Here is a 23,785-nt window from a genome sequence, read left to right as displayed (position 1 = left end):
TTAAAGGATATTGCTTATTTAATTGTAATTTTTTTATATGTAATACATTTTTATTGAATTTATTTTTCATAAATTTGTTCTGCAGAGTAAAATTCTGTGCAGTTTTTAAATTTAATATTTGGTGTTCCCTTTAGACATTTTTCCGGTACATTTAAAAGTCGGACGAAGGCTGACCACGGGGCGGCTAGTGGAAAATTATGTAAAGAAGTACATTTTACACAAAACGATAGTAACGCCAAATGTGGTTTACTCACTTTGTAAAAATTACTTGAAAGGATGGTTTTAGCTTTAGTTTCGTTTATTTAATTATAGCAAAGCACATTAGGGCTATCTGCCTAAGGGGAGGGATGCCTTCGTAGAGGACTTTGTAAGTTAAACTGACTGGTATACACGTCACACATGGGGAAAACCACGAAAACGCCCATGCAGCCAGCTCGTTTGCGGGATTCGAAACTCGGACCGAACTACCAGTGTTCAGCGACTTTACCGCTCGGCCGCTGGTGGGCCTATTTGAAAGAATGAAAGATGCAACTTTTTTCCCAGGCTATGAACAATCAAATGGAAAGGAAAATAGGTTACTATAAATTTAGAATTAGTGTCAAACTAAAAAATGTGTCCTAGGTAAATTTGTAAAATTCTCTGGAGGTTTTTCTCTGCAAATTTTACAAAATTTAATATCTATATATAATTTGAGTCGTACAGTTGAAATATGGGGAAAAATGGTTTCTTATTAAAAAAACTAGAATTTTATGTCCGAATACTTATGTTAGAACTACGCTATATATAAATCTAATACAATCCTCGCTTTCGAAACATGAAAAACGCAGATTAAATTTCATCAGTCAACCCAGCAGAATGGGAAATATGGAACCGTCCTATTGTTTTCGGTGTGCAGAGTGTACAACAGACTATCTATCACAAATAAGCAAAAATTTCATCTCTGATTACAGTTTTGTTGGGATGCAGTCCAACATCATCAAAGTATTCTCGTTGCAGTGGTCAACACGGAATATGTTTTAGTGCTTAACTTGGAAGTTGTAGTGCTTCGTCGAACAAGTTGGGACTCGGAGTAGGTTTTCTTAAACGTCCGACAAGAACACAGGAGTTTTTTCCTTGAACTGAATTTATTAAATCGTGCAACTTCCACTTCGTACCATTTAGGTTTTAGAGAAATTTTGACCGTCTCACTTTCAAGTTGCCTGCTCCTATGTTCCTATGAGCAGCATATCTCCCACATTACAGGACACACGAGATATCCTTCCTAATGTTAATTTTAATTACATTAAAACAAAATTACGTCGAATTTATCTTGTTTTTTACACAAGATAAACATAATTTTGTTTTAATGTAATTAAAGTTAGGACACAGTTTGCTCATTATAAGCATTCTGTTCTTTCTATATTTTAAGATTCTCTCAAAATTTGATGCCACTAAAATGAACGAAATTCTTTTCAAATTTGGAAAACCAGTTTGATTGTATAGAAAATATATTCCCGTTATGTGGACTTACATATTTTACACATTTTTTAAATCTTCTGAATTCTTTACAAAATTCCAATTTTGTAATGTCACTTGATGTGTTTTGGATTTTTAGGGTGTGCTTAAAATTACATTGTTTTTATAAATATTTTAATCTTTATTTTTTATTACTTAGTGACATTTTTTTTTTTTTGAGTGTAAAAAAAAAGTTTAAACTTACATTGTTTTAACCCAGAAGAGCTATTAATTTCGTTTGACATTTTGCGTCGAAAACTTTAAATGTCGTTTCACTTTTTAAATTGTTGCTACCAAATATTATCGTCCTGTGTTATAATTAAAGAAATTAAACAATGAAGAATCTGCATATATGTATGTAGGTTTCTCGTATTGTGATAAAGCAACGGTACCTACAGCCATCGAATTTTGAGTAACGTAATCCTCCACCGAATATGGGCATCTGGACGCCCTAATTTGGAATTTGTTCTATTACCGATTTCCTATTTTGATTAACAGACTGAACGATTTCAAAGCGAGCAATGGCAACACTGTACGGAAAAAAAAAATATCTCCAGCAAGCGAGACTGTGTATCGGAAATTCTAAAACTACGCCCATTTAAAAATTATTTTGCCATATTGCTGTTGAACTAAATTTTAGGGTTTAAGTGCAAAGAACATGATATTTAATAAATAAAGGTAACGCACAAAACATTAAAAAAAAAAGCGCCCCTTTGGGCATAATGTAAAATCTGAAAGATTTCAGATTTTTATTCGTTTTTATAACTATTATAATCTTTTTTTGTATTTTCTTGTTTTTACATAAAATGAACTGATATATAGTATCAAAATTTGAGAGTGTCTTATGTTTTGTAACATGGACTAAAGGTTTGTAATGAGCATCATTTATCCCACACAATACGAAACACAACAAATTCGACACACTTTTGATTTTAATGCAATTAAAATCAACATTATGAAGAATTTGTCGTGCGTCTTACAGTGTGGGATATATGCTGCTCCTATTATAGAGCTCGTCACTTTGTAAAGGAGCCCCACCAGCGGCCGAGCGGTAAAGACGCTGAACACTGGTAGTTCGGTCCAAGGTTCGAATCCCGCGAACGGGCTGGCTGCATGGGCGTTTTCGGGGTTTTTCCCATGTGTAACGTGTATACGAGCCAGTTTTCCTTAGAGAGTCTTCCACGAAGGCAGCCCTCCCTTTAGGTAGATAGTCCTCGTGTGCTTTGCCATAATTGAATAATCCCTAATCAGTTTATAAAGGCTAAGTTGCTGTTGAACGTGAAGAATCTTAACGCAGATTCTCTCTAACTCAGCAAGTAGAACTTCGCGGTTAAATACCGCTCTTCCTCATTATGTATTCAGACGTGATTCTAAAACTACGTTCTGGTCGGAAGTAGTAAGTTAAAGTTAACAATTTGACATGAAAGGTGTTCAAAAATTAAACTGTTAATAAAATTAACGTAATCCTTAGACTATGTTTAAGTTCGAATACATGCAGCCAGTCTCAAAACGTGACAGAAGGCCTTTAATTTTGGCCAAGACTGCGGAAAACATGTATAGCTTTGAAAATGTCAAAAATTGCAAAAAGCACTATTTACATCAAATTGTGAACAAATAAACTTAATACATATGAATAGTTTAATCTCAATAGATGAAATTCCAGAACATCAAATTCCAACATTCCTGGTTAAAATTACTAACAGAAAAATTACAGCCGAGTTCTTCATTATAATTATAGAAAATTATATAAACATGGATTACTGCACTTAAATGATATAACTACGAAGTAGTACAGACATTATAAATTACATTAGGCGTAATAATATAATGTTTCTAGTATTGTGATCAAACAACGCTACCATCCAATTTTGAATAACGTACATTTCCACCCAAATATGGGCATCTGAAAGCCCAAATTTGGAATTTGTTTTATTATCTATTCCATATTTTGTAAACCTTTAACGAATTTTTTAATTAACAAACTCAACGATTTTTAAAAGCGAGAAATGGCAATACTCTAAGGGGCGAAAAATCTTTCAATTTCCAGCGCGCGGAACTGTGTATCAGAAATTCTAAAGATATGTTCATTTTAAAATTATTTTGCCATATTGCTGTTGAGCTGAATTTTATGGTTTAAGTGCGAAGAACATGATATTTAATAAATAAAGGTAACACACTGAACGTTAAAAAAATGCCCCTTTGGACATAATTTAAAATCTGAAACGTTTTAGATTTTTTGTTTTTATTTTAAGCGTTTAAAATGTTATGCAAAATATAACGGTTTTTAACATTACCAGAAATAAAAAAACGGTTTTTAACATTACCAAAAGTAAATAACCTTAATAAATTTCAGATTTGCTTTATCTGCACAGAAGTATTTAAATTACGAAAGGAAAAACAAACAAAATATTAAAAAGAAACTTACAAATGAGAAGATTTCTTAAACTGCTGATTCGAAGCAAGTGCGATCTAGAAGTTCATTATAAATCCTTTGAAATGCATGGCCATTTCTGAAGATTTTTAATATGCCTAAAATGTAAAGATAAATAATGCAATACATGTTATGAATGTAAGAATAAACAAAATGTAAATATATTGTATATTATTACAAAAGCCATTATTTAAGAAAATCTGTAACAAGTTACATTCTACCCAACAGAGTGGCCTTCATAATTATCAATTCACAATAACTCCTACATATATAACTGATATTTTGACCTATAACAAGAGCAGCACGAACATCATTATCAGTAAATTAATGATTAATATTCTAAGCTTTTATTTAATTCATTCATAGTATTTCATTATGGTCAAAATTTTACCGTCGATTCTTGATTGATTATTGATAAATTGTCGAGACTGCGTTTTATATACACGCGGTTTTTTGATGACAATGCAGAGATTTTTTCTTCAAAATTCCGATTCATTCTCAAAATTGTTTTAATTTGTAGTTTAGACGATCGTATATCGTAGTTTGATAAACACATTGAAAATATCAGAATTTTAATATTTGCATTCCTGACAGAGCGGAAAAAATCTCTTAATGAAACTTTCATGCAAATAGTTAAAAACAGTAATATAAAAAAAACTGCAGAGATTTTTTCTTCAAAATTCCGATTCATTCTCAAAATTGTTTTAATTTGTAGTTTAGACGATCGTATATCGTAGTTTGATAAACACATTGAAAATATCAGAATTTTAATATTTGCATTCCTGACAGAGCGGAAAAAATCTCTTAATGAAACTTTCATGCAAATAGTTAAAAACAGTAATATAAAAAAACTGAAAGGTTTCAGATTTTAAATTACGTCCAAAGGGGCGTTTTTTTAACGTTTTGTGTGTTACCTTTATTTATTAAATCAATATTATTGTATTGCCATTGCTCGCTTTTAAATCGTTGAGTTTGTTAATTAAAACATTCGTTAAAGGTTTACAAAATATGAAATAGATAATAAAATAAATTCCATATTTGGGCTTTCAGATGCCCATATTCGGGTGGAAATTTATTAAATCAATATAATATTTTTGTGTGTTACCTTTATTTATTAAATTATATCATGTTCTTTGCACTTAAACGAAGAAATTCAGTTCAATAGCAATGTCGCAAAATAATTTTAAAATGAGTATGTCTTTAGGATTTCCGATACGCAGTTCCGCGCGCTGGAGATAAAACGGTTTTTTTTCTTCCGTAGAGTGTTGCCATAGCCCTCTTTGAAATCATTGAGTTTGTTACTCAAAAATTCGTTAAAGTTATACAAATATGAAATCGATCATAAAAAGAATTCCAAATTTCTAATTTGGTCTTCCACATACCCATATTCGTAGGAGAATTACGTCATTCAAAATTCGATGTCTCAATGTACCGTTGTTTTATCACAATGCGAGAAATATACCTACATTTATGCAGATTTTTCATTATTTAATTTCTTCAAATATAATGCAGGACTCTTAACGTTGGGTGGCAACAGTTTGAAAAGTGAAACGGACATTTATAGTGATTCAACGCAAAATCGCAAAACGGAAAATAGTCCTTCAGGGGCAAAGCCTCTTTGGACTAATTATAATTAGTACCTGAATTTTAAACAAATTTTTGAAAATAGAAATTTCTTCCTCTAAGATTTTTAAATTTCGATATCTAAAAATGTATGGGACGCAATGTTTTGGAATTTTCAGAGACTGCAACATATTCTCTTTCTTTGAAAACAACAATTAAAAAGTACTGAATGGACGGCGTTTTACATGTATTTAAAAATACGTTGCAATTTCAAGCCGAAGAGAGGAAAATAAGTTGATCCAACCATGCTACCCGCTTGGCATATCGTTTTCTAGCTTATGATGTCATTGATATCAGACGATTCTTATCGCTTCTGTAGCTTTGAATTTAACAACACAGTTTAAGGACTAATTAGCTTTTAATTTAATATTAAGTCATAAAATATAATTCAGGAATTAAATGCATTAATAAAGGTTTTTATGCAAATACAGAGGTTGTTCGCACATTTTTAGACTGTTTTGGTAAGCGGTAATAAAAAACGTTTGCTACGAAAGAAATAATTGCAATCATACTATGTTTTCAAAAGCCAAAATTATCGTCTGTGGCTTGAAAGTTTTGTTTGTATTCAAAATGGCGAATTTAACAAAGCAGTGTTTCGAAGGCTACATTTACGCTCTTTCCGAAGAGAAGTATGCACACTCCGTTATCCAAAAACGATGTGAGAGTCATGGTTTTATGATATCTAAAGCGTCGATAGGTAATATCATCAAGAAGAAAGGAAAAAAAGTCCAATTGGAGCTCCAAGTGGGACAAAAATTCCAAACAATTATCCAAGGAAAAAACGGACATCTTCGACTATTGCAAAGGCACGTTGCTTAATGTTAAAAAAAAAACCCTAGTCAAAGGACAGTTGCAAAATCATTAAACTGCTCGGTGTCCACTGTAAACAAAATGATAAACGTTGATTTCAATCTTAAGAAAGCGAAAAAACGCAATGTGCATCGTTTTCTTCCAAAGCATATCGCTCAACGCAGGACACACTGCAGAATTCTATATGAGAAACACTTATCCAAAGAAAAATGGAAAACAACTGTCACAATAGATGAAGCATGGGTGTATTTAAATGACTGTAGCAAAAAAAGAGCCATTTATTATTACCATAAAAAGGGAGAAAAAAATTTAAGTACATGGTTCAAAGAATCGAAAAATTTTTTCTAAGGGATTCATGATTGTTGCTGGTTTTTTTTATAATGACAAGTTAAAAATAAAGAGAGTGCCAAAAATGTCAAAATTAACTCCAAATACTATCAGGAACATATTTTATCGCCAATTTTTCTGAAAGAAATACCATCGCTTTACCCACAGTGACATCCATCTGTGAGACTCCATCACGACAAGGCTAGCAGTCACACATTACAATCCACTGTTAATTTCCTAAAAGAAATGGAACAGGAAAGGGGTATTAAGGCCATACCCTTCAGTGATATCCCTACTCAATCTCCCGATGTGTCACCTATGGATTTTTGTACTTTCGGACTTTTAAAAACCGCATTATCCAAACTTTGTCCCAAAACCCTAACAGGACTCTGGAAAGCTGTTCGGGAGGAATGGGATACAATATCCCTTCTGCGACTTTAAAAGGCATTATTATCCTAGAAATTGCGGTGTCGAAAGACAGTTCAGAATAAGGGATATCAAATAGAACATTTAAAACACAAGAATTTTATGTAATGTAGTTTTGTGAATACAATATACATCGTCTAAAAATATGTGAACAGCCTCTGTAATATTTATTTGAAATGAATATGATAATTATTGACGTAAAGAAAAAGAAATTATCATGAACTGTTACGGAAACAGCAGATTAAAACATTCCTTTTTACAAATTTCATATACAATTTTACAACATGAAAAACAAAAGTATGAAGTAACGTAGATATATAATAAATAAACTGTTAAATACATTTCTTATAAGTAATTATTTGTATACTATTATCTAGACCACACAGCTATTTTATTATACGTGATAGAAAGTTTTCACAGGAGTTTTGTAAGCAGAGTAGTTTAATAGCCTTTTCCACAAAACTGTATGAGAAATTGTTTCTACATCCAAAGTAGATATTTTATTTAAATCACTAAGAATAAAATTTGATAGCATAAATGTTTTCAACTTTATTATTATTCCAAAGTGGCGTTAGACATAAGGCCCTATTGGTCTCAGTATCATTTTGCGTCGTTTCGCTTTCTGCGTTGGTTCACTTTTCAGAGTGTTGCCACCAAATATCGCCATGTGTTATATTTAACGAAACTAAATAATGAAGAATCTGCATAACTGTTTCTCACATTGTGAAAAACCAAATGGTACCTGAACCATCAAATTTAGAATAACTTGGTCTTCCAACAGAACATGACCACTTGGAAGCACGAATTTTGAATTTGTTTTATTATCTATTTCAAATTCTGTAAAACGTTAACGAATTTTTGATTAACAAACTCAACAATATCAAAGCGAGCAATGGCAACACTGTACGGAAAAAAACACTATTATCTCCAGCGCGCGGCACTGCGTATCGGAAAATGTAAAAATATGCTGTTTTTAAAGATTTTGTGATATTGCTGTTGAATAGAATTTTATGTGGTTTACCTGCGAAGAGAATAATATTTAATAAATAAAGATAACACACAAAACGATAAAAACCTCCCTCTTAGGCGTAATATAAAATCTGAAATTTTTCAAATTTTCTTTTTACTTCCTTGTACGAAGTAAAAAGGAAGTATCGTAATCGCGAAAAGTTTCAGGCAGCATATTTCAACGCAAATATCCTATTTTGACCACTTTCAAATGCAATTTAACGATGTATTTCCGTGATATCTGTATGTAAGGACAAAATGAAACACTCTTTTCCTCCAAAAAAATAATAAAACTGCTTTAAAATGAATTCTGAAGATAATTTTTCGTGGCATTTGTACGAAAGTATGTACGTACGTGCGTGCGTACGTGCCTACGTACGTATCTCGCATAACTCAAAAACGAGCAGCCTCAGAACGTTGAAATTTTGTATATAGGACTGCTATAAGATGTAGATGTGCACATCGTATTTTGGTTGCAATCGGCCGCAACAAACGTATATAAATATATTTATATATATATCCACTCTGTTACCCGGCTCAGTGACCTCAGTTTCTTTACTCTTATATGTTTGTAAATTGTACATTTTTTGCTTTATAAAACGATTGAATTATGTTGTTCTTATCTTCCGGTTAAGGTTTTTATGCCTTTAGTAAATCTGTGTGCAATATTTTTAGAATTATCAACAATTTTAAATTTGTTTATGTGCCGCTAAGCCTAATATTTTTGATGGCGGCCATTATTGCTCTTGTTTACATTTGAAACAGCAGGATAGCGGATTTGTTGCCAATCTAGAGAAACTTAGCTTCGCAACAACAAAGATAACGCCTTCATTTATTATTTAAATCATGCTTAATCCTTTCTGGAATTTTTTCGAGGAAAAATAAGCGTTTAAGATTTACTTCTGTAGTTTTTAATACAGATATTTTGAGTTTTTATGTATTTTTTTTGCCTTGTCGCGAAGTGAAAAGTGAATTAATTGAATGAGAAATACTCAATCGTCTGTGAAAAACTGTTTCCTTTTAGTTTTGTTTGCTTAATTTCTTTTATACATCGTTCTAGCTTTATTATAGTATTTGAATTGAACATGTGGCAACGATTAGATAATTCTTTAAGTGATATATATTTTGTGCATTCTGAGTTATAATATGAACGAAATATAATACTGTTATGTGAACCTAGCACCAGAGTGTCGCTATGGTAATCAAAGTGAATTTTAAAGAATGCATTTATTTTATTGTGGTTTATTGTCTGTCGTCGAAGTAGGTTTATTTCAATCCAATACGTTTAAATGAAATGCAGGAAGAAATGCGTATAATTTAATATTCCGTACGAGGAAGTCATGTGGTGTACACATCAGATTTTTTTTATTTGTTCTTCTCAACCACTTCTAATTCATTCTAAGAATGATGTTATTATTATTAGACTAAAAGAGCGTTAACCCAAACGCTCTAATAGAACTTTATATTTAATTAATAAATTTCACACACAAAACGGTAATAATAAAAAGACAGAAAATGCTTTGCAAGGCATCTTGCTAAGAAAACTGTACATTAATATGATAAACTGAGAAAAATGGAAAAATGCATGCCAAAATTTCACACTGTAATTTTGTTATTGAGTTGTATATGACGTAAGAGCGAAGATAATGAAGCTTAATAATAAAGGTAAAAAGACAAAATGAAATGGGTTAGCAGTAGTGGTTGCAACATCAAACTAGTAGTTAGCGAACTCAGCAAGAACAAGAAAAACCTTAAGAAACCCTTTTGGGCTACCCTATCTTCTTTTTTTTACTCCCAATCGCTTTTTATTCAGTAATAATTCATATAATAACCTATTATATAACTTTCAAAGTTATATGAGAGGTTATTATACATAGTTAATTTATTTTTGGCAAAAATGTTATTAGCTGTGATACTTTTAGTTTTATGAGTAAGAGGAAGATCTGAAATAGCAGTGTGTGGAAGAACATGTATCTAAGTGAAGGGTTAGTTTGATAGATCAAATAATAAGAAATTTTGCTATTTTGAATTTATTAATTAACATGTCCATTTTAAATAAAAGCTCTTTGTGTAAAAAACATTTCTAATCCATTAGCATTGTCGATTTAAAAAAAAATATGTACACGATTAGTTTTCACGAATATGCTTTATTTGATATATTAAAAATAACAAAATGCCTTTTCCATTATACATTTTACACTCTTCACAGTTGTCTCTTCATAAAATAAGTGTTGTTATTTCATTTAAACTTGTTATCAGAAGCCTAAATGCTGAAGCTAATGTAAGTTTTTACGTTTCTTTAACTAATGATATGACTCAACTGCTCTTATTTATCTGATTAAAACATTTATCTTTGCCCCTAAGATTGTAGCAGGGAAATAAACTCTTTCTTTACATAACTTTGCGGTAAGTTTTAAATTGATTACGCATCTTGAAAAACAGGCAGACAAACGTAATTAAACAAGTTCTGTTATTATTTCCTATTTCAATTATCCTGCTGTTCTGTTTCCTACATAAATGAAAACATTTTCATTAAATGCAAGTCATATGCATTTAAACTGAAAGTACTTTTGATTAGAACGTTGATGTGAAATACAGATATTATCTCTTCTATTTTAGTCTAAATGATCCTTAATGTTATCTTTAGTTTGCTGTACTTAACATGATAATCCAGTTTATGTTTGAAAGAATAAATACAAAATATCAGACGGTACTATTAAGTTCTTCTAATATAAAATAAGCATTTAAATACATAAGTCGTTTTATCTTACGTAATCAAATGTTTGTTTTAACTCAGAAGAAAAATAAAAATGTGCCACGTACACCACATATCTTTCTTATACGGCCCAAAATTATTCACAGTTTTGCTGCATTTCGTTTAAACTTATTTCCTCGAATTTCGTTACAGATATATTTCTCATTCTATTAATCCAATATTCATTTCGCGGCAAGGCAAAAATACATACTTCAACAAAACAACTTCATTAAGAGTTGTAAAATACAGAAAAATATAAAACACCAAATGTATTAAACAACAGTTTAAAAATAGTTTTTACAATTGTAATTACAGTTTCTACACGAAAACGAGCAATTCGACCGGCGGGCAGGAATGCAGAATTTTCTGTGCACCAAATTGAACGTTTACTTTTGGTCCACTCAACAAAAACACACTGAAGTTGGTACAGAAACTGACTTAATTCAGTGTTCTTCTAAACGTTTCACATGTAAACAAGTGGCGGCTTCGTTAGGCTTAGTATAGTTCGACCGCCTCATCCACGACCATGAGCGCAAACACGCATGCGCCATTCGGACCGAATTATTCTCAAAAAAGAGCGGAAGGATGAGGACTTTCTTTCCATCCTTCCTTTCCGGAGAAAAGAAGACCTTTCACATCGCAGCAAGTAATACCGCCCCTTTTGGACGACTCTATGTGTTTTGGCAGAATGCCAACCAGGGTTGCGCTTGAGGGGGTCGAACTATACCACTTAAACAACTTCTAAATTGTTGATAATTCTATAGCTATTGCAAGCAGATTAACTGAAGGCATAAAAACCTTAACCAGAACGTAAGAACAACATAATTCAATACCTTTTAAAGCAAAAATGCCCATTTTGCAACATACAAGAATAAAAAAACTGAGTTTACCGAGCTGGGTAACTCAGTGTGTATATATATATATATATACGTTTGGTGCATCCGATTGCAACTAAAACGGAAGAAGCAAAACTGCATGTTATAGCAGTCCCGCATACAAAATTTCAACGTGCTAAGTCTATTTGTTTTAGAGTCATGCGAGTTACGTATGTAAGTACGTAGGTACGTACGTACAGATGCCAGGAAAGAAATTACTTTGAATCTATCATAAATTCAGGCTCACCAGCGGCCGAGCGGTAACGTCGTTGAACACTGGTTGTTCGGTCCGAGGTTCGAATCCCGCGAACGGGCTGGCTGCATTGGTGTTTTCGTGGTTTTCCCCATGTGTAACGTGTATACGAGCCAGTTTCCCTTAGAAAGTCCTCCACGAAGGCATCTTTGCCCCTTAGGCAGATAGCCCTAGTGAGCTTTGCCATAATTAAATACACACACACACTATCATAAATCCGTTTTACAGTCCATTTGGGAAAAAAGAGTCGTTTATGCACAAATGTCACGAAAAATGTCACCAAAATGGAGTCGTTAAATTGAAGAATTTCGTTTAAATACGATAACCGAAAATTTTCCCAGATTACAGTACTTCCTTTACTTCCGGCAAGGTAGTATATATGGCATTTATATATGGCATTGTTCTAATACGGGTATTTTGACAAAAAAAAACTGACTTTTTCTGAAATGACCTGCCACGTTTCTTCTATATTGCGATTCTACTACATTACTTATTCCAAACTGCCAAGTTTTGTAAAAATCGCACGAGTATTTTTAAAAGAAAAATAGCTCTCAAAATTTTAGCTCCTCAATGTTAATTGAATTTTATGTATATATATTAATATCTCTTTTTTTATTAACTTACTTTATTCGTTCTTCCACAATTTGAAATTTAGTTTCATTCCAAATACAGTTCGCCCATTTTATATATATTTTTTTAAATTTGTATTTTAAGTAATATTTAAATATTTTTCGAAAAAAAAAATAAATTATTATAACCTATGAAAGTTTTACCATTATCTGAAAGGAGTTGTACTTCTAATCATACCAGCAAAAATATTAGAGATTTTTACTCAAAATGTCCTAAGATATATGTGAATTTACATATTGTCGCGTTTGCAAATTTGGAATACCGTATTTATGCGAATCTAATGCGCCATCGACTCTAATGCGCATCCCCATTTTAAAACTTTAAATAATAAAAAAATTGTTTGTCGGCGAATGTAATGCGCATCAATGGTATGAGGAATTTATTGAATCTTATTTTATACAACAATGGATTTGTATATAAACTATCAATCAATGGTATGATAATTTTATTTAAATTTAGATACCATATTTTATACAACAATGGATTTATACATAAAGTAACAGAACATAGAATTAACCTATTAGTGGGCTATTGTTATGTGAAACAATCATTGTTAATTACCACTACCGTATATACGGTACATATCGTAAAGTATGAACATGAAATAAATGGTAACATTTTTATCTAGCTAACAGTTTCTACAATCAGTGATTAATAGTAAACGTCTTTATTCACTATTTTGATGATAACCTTTTTAGTCCCCTTCTCCGTAATGGTATAGTTACGAGGCATATCAAACAACCAAATTGGCGTCTCGTCAGCGTTGCCAATTTGCCCCATTAAAAAATTCTTTTCCTTCCGAAGTGTGATGAGATACCGCTAAAATGTTAGTAGTTTTCCCTCAAAATCTGCAGGAAGCTTTTGGCATATTGTTGTACGGCGTCTTAGAAATAAGCCCATCCGCTTCATAAACCGATCCACCCATCGACGGCTAGCTTTAAACTCTCGTTTCGGTATTCCAAGAACTTCAGCCTCCTCTTTTGCTTTATTTCTTATAGTGTCGCTAGTCACAGGTTGTCCATTCTTCCTCTTTTCACGTACAAATTCCAAAACTTTTTCTTCAATTTTAGGGTGTCTTCCTTTGCAAGGGCCAGTGAATTTCTTTCTACTAGTTTAGTTGCAAACAGTGCCAATTTCTGTTGCCGCCACAAGCGAACATTGCTCTCAGCTACGTTTAACTCTCTCCCAGCCTTTCTATTGCCATTTCTTTCAGGATAAAGAATTACTTTATGTTTGAAAGTAGCGTCATATGACATTCTTCTCAGCTTGTTCTCCATTTCGTGACTACGTACTCTGCAGTTTGTATCCTCTATGCAGTAAAGTGTCAACGATAAATGTAACGGTAAATGTAGTCGAGAAATACAGTAATCCATTGTTACGATTTAAATTCGGTTGACGTCATCGGCGAACTTTGCACTCGAATCTAATGCGCCATCGAATCTAATGCGCACCCCAATTTTGAGTACTACATTTGGCCAAAAACGATGCGCATTAGATTCGCGTAAATACGGTATTTCTTATGAGCGATAATAACGCCAAATGTGGTTTAAAAAATTTCTTAAAATTATTTGAAAATATGTACAATGACATTTTCCCGGTCGTTTATAATGAAAAACAGGAAAGAAAAATAGGTTGCTATAAATTAAAAAGTTTGCCTAGTGAATTATTCTTAGCGCAAACTGAAAAAAATTGCCCCAAGGTAAATTTTTGAATTTCTCCGTAAATTTCGTACCACCTTTTGCAAGATGTAACATCTAGGCATAATTTGAGTCTTAGAAACGAAATATGGAAAAACCTCGGTATGTCATTTCAGAAAAAGTCCGATTTTGTGTAAAAATACCTACTTTAGAACAATGCTATATATAAATCTAATATATATATATATCTTAAGTCGCGCTTTCGAGACATGAAAAACGCAAGGGGGGGGGAATTAAAAATTAAGCAGCGTAGAAAATTTTACTTTTTAAGGAGTCTAGAAAATTAAGGCATTTTAAAACAGTTGCTGAGATCATTTCTTAATGAATAAGCATTTGAAAGCAAATGTAACACCTACCCCTAACTACATAATTTTTGTTCATATTTTATATATAACAAAGGAATGCAAAATTACTGCTTTTTACCATTAAAATGAAAAGAACAAGTTAGCAAATGCACAATTTATCTTTCACAAAATTAACAAAAAATGCACAATCCTTAAAGTATTAAATTTATGTATCGAGTTTAAAACCAAGGTAAGATTTAAATTTCATTTATCAAAATAGAGTTAAAGAATTTTTTAACCATATTATTTCTACTTTTTTTTTATTGAATCAAACGATTTCTGTTTTTCCGAAAGCGTTGCTTTTGTTTCTCTTCCTTTATTTTCCTCAACCAATTCATAAGTTTATAATTTTAAAGTGTAAGACATGGCCAAAATCAATACAAATTAAGTACCATAAAATTTCCAAACTATGTATAACAAATATTCCTTTCAACAAAATATATATCTACGAAGCACTATTAGGTAGTTCAGGTGATAACATTGCTTCAGTAATGCAGTTGATTGCTTCTAGTAGTGGAGTTGATTGCTTCTTAGCAGTGCAGTTGAAAGCAAGCATGAATAATAACGAGTAAAATGGTAACAAGCAGTAATTTTCTTTTAGCGATTCCCAGTGGAATAATCTAGCTTCATGAAAATCAAATAATGATTCGTTTTCAATGAAAAGAAACGTCAAAGAACTTAAATTGATTTTAAATTGCACGATTTCTTTTATTGATTCAAAGAATTTCTATATTTTCAACACATGGCAATACATTCAGTGGACTTTAATGTATTTTAAATCATTCAAGTTCTTTGATTCTGAGGATTTCTACGTCTTCGACAGATGGCTATATGCTTGATTTTAGTCCAAAGGGATTTGAATCCCGAAGGACTATTAGTTTCGTTTTGGCATTTTGCGTCGGACGGATAAATGTCGGTTCACTTTTCAAATTGTTGCCATAAAATGTTAGAATCCTGCATTATATTTGAAGAAATTAAATAATGAAAATCTGCGTAAATGTATGTATATTTCTCACATTGTCATAAAATAACGGTACATAGAGTACATCGAATTTTGAATAACGTAATCCTCCAACGAATATGAGCATGTGGAAGACCAAATTTGACATTTGAAATTTGTTTTATGATCGATTTCCTATTTTTTAAAACTTTGACGAATTTTTGATTAACAAACTCAAGGATTTCAAAGCGAGCAATGGCAACGTTGTGCAGAAAAAACATTTTTAACTCCAGCGCGTGAGTCTCTGTATCGGAAATTCTAAAGATATGCTCGTTTTAAAACTATTTTGCGATATTGCTGTTGCACTGGATCTTATGGTTTAAGTGCGAGGAACATGATATTTAATAAAGAAAGGTAACACACAAAATGTTAAAAAACGCCCCTTTGGACGTAATTTAAAATCTGAAACATTTCAGATTTTTTTTTTCTTTATTTATTTCATTAATGGAAATATATATACAAATATTTCTTTTGTCAGTGGCGGAGAATAATTTATTACTGAAGACGGGATCGTGTCAATCTTTCTGAAAAATTAACATAATTACCTAGAAGGCCGTCGTCGATTTCAGGTCGTGTTTTCGTGAGTTATATGTACCACAAAAGTATGCTTCTGTCCAATGGGGTGTCCCAACAAAAGTTCCGGGTTTTATATCCTCCAAAAAATAATTTATTTTTAAAAAACGGGAAATATTTTTACATATTTAAAAGAGATTTAAGAATGTCGAGTTTGAATTTGACCTGACAATTTTGGACTTTTATCACTGTCAGAACATTTCTCACTTTCATATATAGCTTAGCTGATATAGAGCGTTATTCAATGGACACAGCAAATTCTGATTCTGACTCATTTCAAGAAGAGTTGATTGTAAGAAAGCTTCGAACAATCTTTTTAAGTAAAAGTGAATATGAAGCAACAAAACATCACAAATTCATAAAGAAATTTGAAGACCCAGGTTCGACAACGATCTTGATCCAGCTGGTCTGTCCAAAACATCGTTACTGTGCATGATAATATTATTGCAAGTCCCGAAAAGTCTGAAATTGGCAGACGTTGTTTACACATTTTTAGAACGATGTCGGTAAAGAATTAAAAACAAAAAATCTAATGTGTACACCACATGACTCCCTTGTACGGAATATTAAATTATACTCATTTTTTCCTGCATTTCGTTTAAATTGATTGGATTGAATTAAACCTACTTCGCCAACAGCGCATAAACCACAATAGAATAAATGCATTCTTTAAAATTCACTATATTTGTTTACCATAGCGACGCTCTGGCGGTAGGTTCACTTAACAGTATTATATTTCATTCATATTATAACTCAGAATACACAAAATTTATATCATTTAAAGAATTATCTAATCGTTGCCACATGTTCTATTCAAATACTATAACAAAGCTAGAACAATGTATAAAAGAAATTAAGCAAACAAAACAAAAACAAAAAACAGTTTTTCACAGACGATTGAATATTTCTCATTCAATGAATTCAGTTCTCACAAGGCAAAAATACATGAAATCTCAAAATATCTGTATTAAAAATTACGAAGTAAAACTTAAACACTTATTTCCTCGAAAGAATTCCATAAAGGATTAAGCATGATTTAATTCTCAATAATAAATAAAGGCGTTATCTTTGTTGTTGCGAAGCTAAGTTTCTCCAGATTGGCAACAAATCCACTATCCTGCTGTTTCAATTGTAAACAAGCAATGGCCGCCATCAAAAAAATTATTAGGCTTAGCGGCACTTAAACAACTTTAAAATTGTTGATAATTCTAAAAATATCGCATACAAATTTACTAAAGGCATAAAACCCTTAACCGGAAGATAAGAACAACATAATTCAATCATTTTAAAGCAAAAAATGTACAATTTACAAACGTATAAGAGTAAAGAAACCGAGATCACTGAACCGGGTAACAGAGTGGATATATATATAAATATTTATATACGTTTGACGCGGCCGATTGCAACCAAATTACGACGTGCACATCTAGATGTTATAGTAGTCCTATATACAAAATTTCAACGTTCTGAGGCTACTCGTTTTTGAGTTATGCGAGATACGTACGTACGTACGTACATACGCCACGAAAAATTCTCTTATGAATTCATTTTAAAGCAGTTTTATATTTTTTTTTGGGGGAAAAGAGTCTTTTATTCTCTTCTTACGTACAGATATCACGCAAATACATCGTGAAATTGCATTCGAAAGCGGTCAAAATGGATATTTTTGTTGAAATATGCTAACTGAAACTTTTCGCGATTATAATACTTTCTTTTTACTTCGTACAAGGGAGTAAAAAGCAAACGTTTTGAAATAAAACATTCTAGCAACAGCTTATTATTTAAAATGAAAAATATCATCTGCTTCATTTAAACTATTCATCTTTCAAATGTTGCGTGTGAAAATGCTCTAGATTGTAGGAAGGATATGTTTTTGCTCTTTCCGAAGAGAAATATTCCTATTCCATGATTTCATATCATTTTAAAATGTATGGTATTAAAAATTCTAAGCACTATTGAACCCTGAAAGGGAAAAGTCGTTAATAAATCTTTTTACATGAAAAAACGGCTCAAAGCGAATACGCAAAAAAGGTGTATCTATTGCTTTTTACATTTCTAAATTTAAAGTATTGGCAACAAGAAAAAAATCCACTAGTACAAATAACACATCTTTCGAATAAAATAAATATTTTCACTATGCATTTTCTGTATTATCTTATTCGTCTGCCTTAATTTTTAGATAATCTTATTCTGAATTTTACTTCGCCCGCATAAACTCCATAAACTTAGATAGACCGCATATGAGAGAATATAAACTTTCAATAAAAATTTAATCCAGACTTGTGTATGGCTTATTGGCTTATGAAAGATCAGTAGTAAACTGTTTTCTCTTTGCATCTTTATTATACTTATACAATTTCTCTGCTAGAAGTTTATGATAATAATGCTTTTATTCATAGCTTCTTAATAGCCGCTTTTGCAGCCATAAAATTCCTCTCTAGTCTTCCTAATCAAATTCGTGCTCAAATAGTTCCATTCTCGTTTATTTTAATTCGGGAATTTATCTCTGCTTCGGCGAGGGAAAATCTGTATTTATCCTGAGAATGGGACTAATCATTGTTGCAGTTGCAGTGAACCGAGACAGGAGCAAACCTTCACGATCAATACTTTTCATAAATTATTTGGAACTTTTATCTATTCCATAAAACGGAACTGATTCCAAAGCAGCGATCAGGTGAAATTTCGCCATTTTGTGTTACTAAAGAAACATACTTCGAAAATCGTTAAATTATACGGTAGTGAACAGAAACTGGAAAATCAAAGTAGATGTGAAATTTTATTTTCTACGTAGGTGTAAAAAATTTTCTTGTTTTTGGAAAAACAGTTTGAATTTTTCTATAGGTATATTAAGAATATAAATTTTAAAACCGTAATTAAAATATTCTAGGTTTTTAAGGCTATATATAGCAGAACGATAAAAATACTTTTATGAAACCATAAACGAGCAGAATTATCTTTCATTTTCAAGTAACAGAAGCCAGTTTAGTTTTGTTCTTATTTCTTAAAAACTATTTATTCGCCTGTGAATTTTAGGCATTTAGTACCTATGACTGAAAACTAAGTAAAACTTCAATAAATGACATTAAATAAATTACATTTTGGGGTATTACTGGCGTATTTTAATGTATCATGCTCCTATTACTTTGGATGTTGTCAAAATCAATATAATAGTTACATAATTTAATTAATATAAAATCTTATATTAATATAAAATCTTATATTAATGTTAGTGTAGTGGCAGTTACTGCATATTGGAACACAGGAGATCCTTCATAAATTTAATTTCAGGAGATTGCCATACTGTGCTATTAGTATTGTTATCAATATTGTATATAAATCAGATATTTAAGGGAACTCATACACCTTAAACCCCTCATGATCTTCGAATATGTGACTGTTGTAAGAATTGGAATATTTTATTTATTGTAAAAGTAATTACTTCCAACTTCTTATAGCTGACTACATAATGTAGCTGCTTTGGAAACTAGTAACCAGAAAGTTTGAGTTGCCACAAATATTTTTGTAATTTAATCCTCTTTGTGACAAAATATTTCGCCATATTTCCACCTTGCGCGCATGATATTTTAAAAATGGCTAATGGTACATACTTGAAATTGGATGGAATTCTTTATAAGGGCACTAATTTCTAACTGAACCAACAATCTGATGAATATTTTGCTATTGAAAAATTTTATGGACGAAAACATTACAAATTTTTTAATGAAATACATTTTATAAACTCAATTCAAAATAAAATAAAAATTTAACATGAAATTTTTAGAATTTTAGGTTCACAGTAGTTTCCAAATATTATAAGAGCCATATATTAAATATGGAATTAAATTAGGAAACAGAATGTTCTAAACTGTGCGCGCAAGTTGCGAACACGACGAAAAATGTTGTCACAAAGCGGATTAAATTATAAAAATATGTGTGGCAACACAAACTTTCTGGTTATTATTTCAGAAAGCAGCTATATAATGTAGTCAGTTGTAAAACGTTGATAGTAATTGCTTTTAAAATAAATAAGTTGTCCCAATTCTTGCAACAGTCACCTAATCGAACATCTTATGGGTTTTAAGGTGTATGAGTCCCCTTAAGATAAAAAATGTGAAATCAAACTTCTAATTTTAATTAAGCAATGGCCCCTTTTTTCATCATTTTAATTTGGGTACTTCCCTTTGTGTCCTAAAAATAACTATTTATAAAATATCAATCTAACCTGCGTCACTACAACATTTATCCGCATCATGCTTTCTTATGTAACTCCGTAATGAGGACACCTCTTATCCAATAACAGATCAAGATTCCTTTTAAAGAACCAAAATCGTTTAACCCTGCTACGATTCTTCTAAATGCGTAGACCCGTTTCCTCACTCACCTTCTTGGCTACTTATGATACGTTCCGGTTAACTTCTCTTTTGTTCATGGTATATCTTAAGACGTCAGCTTCCGAGATTTGTAGAGTGTGTATTGCGCCTGTAATGATGAATGAATCACGTTATTGAAGATTTTACTATTCGGTAATTAATTAATTGAAGAATTAATAATACTGATAGTAATCCAAATTTGCCCTTCCAGATGCCCATATTCGAAAGATGTTATACAAAATTTGATGTCTCTACGTACAGTTGTTTTTTTACAAGGCGAGAAACATACATACATTCATGCAGATTTTTCATCATTTAATTTCTTTACATATAACGCATTGCTCTAATATTTGGTGGCAATAATTTGAAAGTGAAACACCTTTTCTAGTGAACCAACGCAAAAATGCCAAAACGAAATTAGTAGAACTTTCTTAGCAAATTTCACCTTTGGGCTAATAATGAATAAACTAATTAAAAAAAAAAATCTGAAATGTTTCAGATTTTAAATTACGTCCAAAGGGGCGTTTTTTAACATTTTGTGTGTTACCTTTCTTTATTAAATATCATGTTCCTCGCACTTTAACCATAAGATCCAGTTCAACAGCAATATCGCAAAATAGTTTTAAAACGAGCATATCTTTAGAATTTCCGATACAGAGACTCACGCGCTGGAGATAAAAATGATTTTTCTGCACAACGTTTCCATTCTTGAGTTTGTTAATCAAAAATTCGTCAAAGTTTTAAAAAATAGGAAATCGATCATAAAACAAATTTCAAATTTCAAATTTGGTCTTCCACATGCTCATATTCGTTGGAGGATTACGTTATTCAAAATTCGATGACTCTATGTACCGTTGTTTTATCACAATACGAGAAATATACATACATTTATGCAGATTTTTCATTATTTAATTTCTTCAAATATAATGCAGGACTCTAACATTTTGTGGCAACAGTTTGAAAAGTGAACCGACATTTATGAGTCCGACGCAAAATGCCAAAACGAAACTAATAGTCCTTCGGGATTCAAATCCCTTTGGACTAAAAAAACAAATTAAAATCTGAAAGGTTACAGATCTTAAATTACATTTAAAGGGGCGTTTTTTTAACGATTTTTGTTTTATTTTTATTTATTAAATATCATGTTCTTTGCACTTAAACCATAAAGTTCAGTCACTAGCAATGTCACAAAATAATTTTAAAATGAGCCTATCTTTAGAATTTCCGATTCACAGTTCCGCATCCGCTGGAGATAAAAAGGTTTATTTTCCACCGCGGTAGAGTGTTACTATTGCTCGCTTTTAAATCGTTGAGTTAGTTACTCGAAAATTCGTTAACGTTTTACAAAATATGAAATCGATAACAAAACACATTCCAAATTTGGTCTTCCACATGCCCATATTTGTAGGAGGATTACGTCATTCAAAATTCATGGCTCTATGTACCGTTGTTTTATCACAATGTGAGACATACATTTATGAAGATTTTTCATCATTTAATTTCTTTAAATATAATGCAGGACTCTAACATTGGGTGGCAACAGTTTGAAAAGTGAAACGGACATTTATAGTGATTCAACGCAAAATCTCAAAACGAAAGCAATAGTCCTTCAGGAACAAAGCCCCTTTGGACTAATAATAAATTAGTTGAAGAAACGAAAGAATTCGGTTATTCTGTAATAAGATTATGTGAATTTGTGGCTACGTCTGGCAGCATACGTCATCCTTCCGTCTGTACTGTAAAATCTCTCCAAGTTACATCCTCAATAAACTATCTCCAATGCAATACAGCTACCTGTACTTGAGTTATTGCCCATATATATATAATTTATATATATATAATTTATATATATATAATTTATATATATATATATATATATAATTTATATATATATATATATATATATAATATATATATAATTTATATATATATATATATATAATATATATATAATTTATATATATATAATTTATATAATACATATATGTGTGGGCCCACCAGCGGCCGAACGTTAACGTTGCTGGTATTTCGGTCCGAGGTTCGAATCCCGCGAACGGGATGTCTGCATGGGTGTTTTCCTGTTTTTCCCCATGTGCAACGTGTATACGAGCCAGTTTCCCTGAAAACGTCCTCCACGAGGGAATCCCTCCCTCAAGGCAGACTCAAGGTAGCCCTCGAGTGCTTTGCCGTAATCTAGTAAACCAACATATGTGTGTGTATGCACATCATTGTTTTGAAAAATTAACCAATGACTGTGCTTGATTGTAAACTTGACTGTAAATAAATGCTTCAATTCAAGCACTACGTTTATGGATTGGGTAGCTTAGTATATTTATCAACATTTGATAAAAAATAAATTTGTACAGTTTAATCGTAAAATATGCAGTAAATTAGCTTTATGATTAATGCAAATAGTTAACAGTTTAGAGCAGGATCTGAACACACGTGTGGCTTACTTAGACTATTCGGGTTTAGTCGGGACTCCGCAAGTATCCGGGGCTACCATTCATGGGTCCCACATGGGCATATATTGATCCTGTTTCATAATACATGCTTACATAGTTCATAATAATTAATTGTCCATAATATATACAGTATATACACAATGCTAATCTCTACTAAAACTACAGGAAGAAAAAAAGAGAGATAGAAGGAGGGGCTGTAGGTGTTCATGAGATGTTTAAGTTCTAGCTTGCTTTGGAATTCCACTCCAGAAGACTGTTACCAATTCCTCCAGTTTCTGCATTTTTTGCATATTTTACTGCGAAATGCTGGCTGGTTGATCAGATAACACTTATGAGATACTGCCTCTTCCGAAAGCTGCACATGCCATTGTCAGAGGGCATTGGGTCAAGTAATGGTCTGATTTGTTCAACGTTCCACAGACACATCTAATTGGTATTTGCAATTCCTCGCTTGTAGTAATAGGAAGGAAAAGGACCGTGCCCCGTCACAAATCTTGTTATTTGTGGGGATGACTCAAGACGGTCGAGCGAGACTTCATGTTAATGTTCATAGGTCATTCTGCTTTGATGGGTAATGTCCCACTCCAACTGTAATTGGTGCTGAGCCTTTGTCCTTGTCACTTTTTTAAGGTGAGACCACGGGAGTTTGGTTATAACGCTTTCAGCATCGATATTGTAAGCTGCATCTTTTGCTAGCCTGTCTG

The 23,785-nt window shown here is 31.9% G+C and overlaps 1 protein-coding gene across 2 annotated transcripts in view; it reads right to left on the bottom strand.

Moving 5' to 3' along the window:
- The window catches only part of LOC118189362 (sodium/potassium-transporting ATPase subunit beta-like), a 508,361-nt gene that overhangs the window by 257,751 nt on the left and 226,825 nt on the right, over positions 1–23,785 (bottom strand). For both annotated transcript variants that reach the window (XM_085822815.1, XM_085822816.1), the window contains exon 2: positions 3,920–4,023. The gene's annotated coding sequence lies outside the window, so the exon portion shown is untranslated. The remainder of the gene's footprint in view (positions 1–3,919; positions 4,024–23,785) is intronic.

The sequence above is a fragment of the Stegodyphus dumicola genome, chromosome 8 (assembly GCF_044657685.1).
Source record: "Stegodyphus dumicola isolate Sdum_Otavi_A_Nest chromosome 8, ASM4465768v1".
NCBI classification, from domain to species: domain Eukaryota; kingdom Metazoa; phylum Arthropoda; class Arachnida; order Araneae; family Eresidae; genus Stegodyphus; species Stegodyphus dumicola.
The sequence above is the reverse complement of the archived record's forward strand: the minus strand, read 5'-3'. Positions and strand labels throughout refer to the sequence as shown.